At 37.1% G+C, this 6,000-nt stretch overlaps 1 protein-coding gene across 1 annotated transcript in view; it reads left to right on the top strand.

Moving 5' to 3' along the window:
* The window catches only part of LOC135197811 (neural proliferation differentiation and control protein 1-like), a 326,436-nt gene that overhangs the window by 314,513 nt on the left and 5,923 nt on the right, over positions 1–6,000 (top strand).

Raw genomic sequence — 6,000 nt, 5'->3', positions numbered from 1 at the left:
CCTTGGGTGTTAGTTTTCTCGAGATAAAGTGAACTGGAAATTGAACCATATCTATAGCTTAATATTTGTGCATACAAAAAAAAAATAAATAAATAAATAATGCGGTGCCTTTTGACAAAAATTCTTTATATATATATATTATATATATATATATATATATATATATATATATATATATATATACGTATATATATATATATATATATATATATATATATATATATATATGTAACATATATAATGAGTGTTTGTATAACTTACGACAAATCAGTGCTAAAGGTTTGAGCTTCATTACTGGATGGTTAGAGGATAGCCTGCATCCTACCACCCTCCATACGACCCATTTGCAAATGGTAGCAGCCGACGACGAAGGTCATATGGGTTGCAATCTTACCCTTCACACGTCACTCAAAAAAGAAAGAAAAAAAAACTTTTCGATAAAACGAGAAAACCAAAGAATAACTCTCTTGAGATATGTGCAAAACGAAGAGTATTCATATACTGATTCAGACTTGAAAGTGAAGGATTTGTTTATAAACAATTTAATATATCAACATTGAGTTTGTGTAAGATAAAGTAGCTTGAGAGAAAAGGGTGAAAAGATTGGAAGATTAGTTTGGGGCCCATGTCTCTTACTTCTGATTTGCGATGTTTTTACTATAAGTATACAGAGAAGGAATATTCAATGAAGTTTCGAAGTTGCTATGTAATGAGTAGTATTATGTGTCCTGGCTATTTAATGTGTATTCTAGACTGAATGATAACCATACCTGGGGACAAAACACACAGTTAAGAAAAACAGTCGGCATGAGAGAATAAACTTTTATAAGAGCACAAAGTCTGGAAACTGGATGACCTAACAAGTGAGTTTGCTAAATCGTCCTGTTTGGTTTGTAAATTGTTCTCGATATGATTTTGACAAGAGGGCAAATGTGACACTGTTTGGGACACTAAATGTGACGTTTGCTTTGACCAGCAGACAGATTACAGCGGCCTCGCCATTAAAACAACATCCTGTACAGATACTTGTGGTACACTTTTTTTGACAGAACACGAAAGCACTTGGCGGAATAATGGTAAACTGTTGGACATTAATATACGAGATATTTGAATGGAATTCGTAAATCAGTAAGTCTTACGCTGGTGAGCGAATGAAAGTATAAATAGTATGAAAAGAAAGCAAAATAGATAAAATAGGTGCAACAAACGTCTTTAAAGGAACTGTTTCAGCGGAGGAGGGAGATGGAATGTAGGGAAAAATTTTCCAGCTATAAAAACTCTGGCTGCTTTAGCTCTCCGAGAAAAAAATTAGTTGTCGACAAAGAATGATAGCATGCTGCCGCCCCCAACCCTCCTCCAGCAGACTGGGTTATTCATCACTTCCTAAGAGGTTGGGCTCAATTTCTTTTTCTTAAATTCTTCGGGCTTGGGCCAAATAAAGAGAGGGACGGGCTTCCTATCCGTCTACTGAAAAATGTAACGAAAACTGAAGTACTATGCCTTAGGTATTTAGATGGCTTTGTATTTAACAGACAAGGGAGTACAAAGTAGGTTATTTTGGTCTGTATAGAAAGCGCCTATTAACTATAAAACACAGGGAGAATGAGAAAATGCTGAAATCAGAAAAGGAAGAGGGCCACAAAAAATGGTCCCTCTTGGGTGAGGGTGATTGTTAGAGTGAATGAAAAGGAATGATGTTAGAGTGAATGTTTGTATGGTGTTTTTACGTTGCATGGAACCAGTGGTTATTCAGCAACGGGACCAACGGCTTTACGTGACTTCCGAACCACGTCGAGAGTGAACTTCTATCACCAGAAATACACATCTCTCACTCCTCAATGGAATGGCCGAGAATCGAACCCGCGACCACCGAGGTGAGAAGCAAACACCAAACCAACCACGCCACTGCGGCGCTTGTTAGAGTGAATGAAAAGGAATGATATTCAGGTAGCACAGAAGTGAAAGGTGTTTCTTTTCAAAACAGGCTTCGGTTTCCTGGAGATGGAATAATCACTGACAGAGGGGAAGAAATTTTGATGCCAAATGATGTGACTGACGGTAGGGAACGAAAAGGAATTGAAACTAAGTGTGAGAATTCTTATGAAATTACATAAATATTGAGTCTCTAGGGGAGCACAGATGACGCATTCAAAATTAAAAACTTAATTCAAAAGAAAGAACAAACTGGAAGCAAAAGGTGATTAGAGGAACATTACAGGATAATGGCGTGGAGTAAGTGACCTAGAGCTCATAAAGAAATAATTTTTAATATTAAGGCGTTGATGGCGAAAAATGTCTATTGGACCCTTCCATGGTACTGTGTTAGACTCTCTCTCTCTCTCTCTCTCTTCTCTCTCTCTCTTCCTCTCTCTTCTCTCTCTCTCTCTCTCTCTCTCTCTCTTACACACACGCTCAAACAAGAAAAGCAACGTATTTACGGCACACATTCATACGCAAAACGGCTTCTACGTCATTAACTTACAACGGGTAATGGTTGAATACATCGACCTTCGATTATAAATAACTCCTCAACCGAAAACTGACCAGGCAATATTCAGAACGTCTTTGAACACCGTATTCCCGCAAAAGGTATTACTGGATGTAAATAACTTCTCGAGCATCATTATACGCGCAATACTCGGGCACATCACTCGGGTATTACAGGGTATTTGAACGGCATTACTGAATATGTGCAGAGCATTACTGAATGCCAAAAATATAACACGCAGCGGTACTTATGTGATTTTGAATGGTAACAAAAACAGTTGAACACAACAAGGGTATTCAACAGCAAATTCCTTTGTTTTGTTTTTATTTATTTCTCTCCTTTATCACCTTTTCTGGCTGACTAGCCACGGGACCAAGAGCCTGTGTTGGGATGATGTGAACCTAATGACAACTTTGTTTTACAACACAAACGACGAACTTTATTAAATATATGGCTTATCTTGTTTACGTCTTCAATCTTCCCTTTGAATTATTCATATACTTGAAGGTGCGCGTGCGCACACACAAACATACAATACACACATTATATGAACATCTGAAAGGGCGCCTGGGATTCAGAAATCATAGATAAAATCTTCCTTCAACAATCACTTAGGATTAAAGAGGAATTATCAGTGGGGGTGACTTAGTAAAACGGTTACCTGTGGATGGATCTCTTGGTATAAATACCGCCTTTTCTGTAACTGTTCTCATTCATTACCTACCCGAAGAGAGAGCCATCAGTCTCTGAAATATAGTACTTACATTCTATACTTTGGCGTTTTTAGGGGCTCCTTATATTAGATGGAATTCTGTTGTAACAGAAACAAATTTTTACCAGTCTCATATATTATAATATATATAATATATATATATATATATATCTATATATTATATATATATATATATATATATATATATATATATGTATATATATATGATGATCAAATTTGATTTCATGTATCAAACATCACTGGGAGGAAATGATAAATAAACGGTTATGAAATAAATCCTGACCAGTGTGACAAATGGAAAAACAGAGAAAGAGAAAAGAACAGCATACAACATGTGTAAGATACGCACAGGTGAACAGCGGAATTTTTGTAATTGTCAGAAAACGAATTTTTGTACTTGTCAGAAAACGAATTTTTGTACTTGTCAGAAAACGAATTTTTGTACTTGTCAGAAAACAATCATACAATTAACAGAACAGGGACAGAAGGTAGTTTATGCTAATGATGCAAAAGAAAGAAACACCACTGAGTCTAGTTTTATAAAAAAGAAAAATCCCTAATAACACGAATATCAGGGCGAGGAATGTGTAACCTTGACCCGCTAATATCAGAAGAAACATGCAACAAATTTCACTTCAAGGAGGGAAGCTGAAAGACCTGGAAAAGGGAGTCGGGCTCCAGCTTGATAATCGGATCTGTGTGAAAAGTTGACCTGTCGCTAATGAAGGTAAGACTCCGTCTGAAAAACATCTGGTACAATATAGAATATATTTTTTGAATTTCTACCGCTTGGAATCAGTCGTCTGAAGATGGCTTTAGTAATTAAAAGCCGACAGCGGTCAGGAGATACATACATACATACATATCATATATATATATATAATATATATATATATATATATATATATATATTATATATATATATACATATGATACCGAGTCTCCTACTGAAGAATGACCTTAAAAAATGACAAGAGGAGTTTCTACCACGTTTTCTCTTCAACTTACAATTCCGGGATAAACTGATCTTTTCGACGCTTCTATCCGAATGAACCAGCATGAAACAGGTGGCCATCTTTTTACACGATAAATGTGAAGTCAATATTGTCTGATTGCATAATATGAACAAGGTGCATATTCGCTGCCAAACAAGAGCCACTGCTGTTCACACGGGTTACTTAAATGTATAAGTACCCTACCTCACCTTAATCTACATGAAAAGCAATGGTTGCAAACATGTGGTGCATGCATAGCCATTATCATAAGGTTCAAAGTACATCAATAACCATCTCCATATAGTAGATGGGAAGCATAAACAGCCTTTAACGTGGTGTAGCTGCAAGCATAATTATCACCACACAAGGTGTTGCTGAATCAACAATCTTAGTTACAAGCTAAGTGCAAGTTTAGCCTTTAAGTGGTTTCATACGAGGCAAGAATAATCATCCGCATCCGTATAGGACGCATTAGCAACAATTCGTCTTACTCACAGCCAAGACGGTACATGAAATTCCTTCGCCACGGGCTCTGGGTGCCTGAGTAGCCTTCATAATACTCGGGGGACGTGACGTGCATGAATATCTGTGCTCTTGGACGCATGATGCATTAATGGCCATCTACCGACGTGGCAATGAATTGCCCTTTTTCAAGCCTGCAAATGGTTTTCGTCATGCATGTACGGTGCATAATCAATTTGTCATATACCTTAGGATGCACATTTGTCCTATACCAAAGAACACTCGAAGCCAAAGTAATACCACTTGGGTAATTGACTAACCACCGACATGTAAGTAGGGCACACGCCTTCTTACGGGCTGCTCTATGAGCAAGAGCCCGTGCTGGCATAAAGCTAGCTCAATCAAGAACAACACCAACGTAGGCTACTGAAAGTGAAACATTATAAGAAATTTCCTTTTTTTACTCAAATGCAGTTATTGGAAAGTAGGTCCTTAATTCCTTTAATGTGTCAACACTATTTAGTATAATTATATTGTTGAAGTAAGTCAGTCTCTCTCTCTCTCTCTCTCTCTCTCTCTTCTCTCTCTCTCTCTCTGCGAGACCCTTTTCCCCCTTTCAGCTAATAGGCCCCCCTCCCATACCCCCCAGCTCCAGTTCCTACATGACCCCCATCCCATAGTCCATACCCTACCCACTCCCTGTCCCGGCCAATACTTAGCTAATGAGGGCGTATTTCATTTAATTAATATCTCTAATGACTTTGGCTTCAAAGTGATTTTTCGCTTGTTCTCTTTTATGTTTTCTTTTGTAATTTACGAGAGGTCAAAGGAATTATCATGATTTATTTTCATTTACATTTTATGAGAGAATGCAGACGTTCTTAAATCTACACGGCTAATTATTAAAGAGAAGCAAATAATATGCAAATATGCAAAACATACACAGGCATTATAAGACAGAAAGACATATGTATATTCCTGAGTCTGTTTATATGTCATACGAAAAAAAAAAAAACATCCAACTATGCTGAACATTTCCTGATTATGTCATTTAAACACTACGCAACGAATTCTTGACATTTGCATGACAACTGAAAATTATACTTACTAAGGAACAATTGCAAATATCGTGAAATTGCAAAAAAAAGGCTGTCTGTCAACTGTCTTAGATTACCAAATAAAATTTCGTTCGTAACTGGCCAAGTGTCATCTCAAATGCATTTATAACAATGTCATGACGCCCTGACGCTCCAGCAGGAAGTTGTCGTATAATTTCCTCCGATGACGAACTTTGGGATTTTTTTCTGCTATCTTGTTCTTCA

Source organism: Macrobrachium nipponense, chromosome 21 (assembly GCF_015104395.2).
Source record: "Macrobrachium nipponense isolate FS-2020 chromosome 21, ASM1510439v2, whole genome shotgun sequence".
Lineage (NCBI taxonomy): Eukaryota > Metazoa > Arthropoda > Malacostraca > Decapoda > Palaemonidae > Macrobrachium > Macrobrachium nipponense.
The sequence above is the reverse complement of the archived record's forward strand: the minus strand, read 5'-3'. Positions and strand labels throughout refer to the sequence as shown.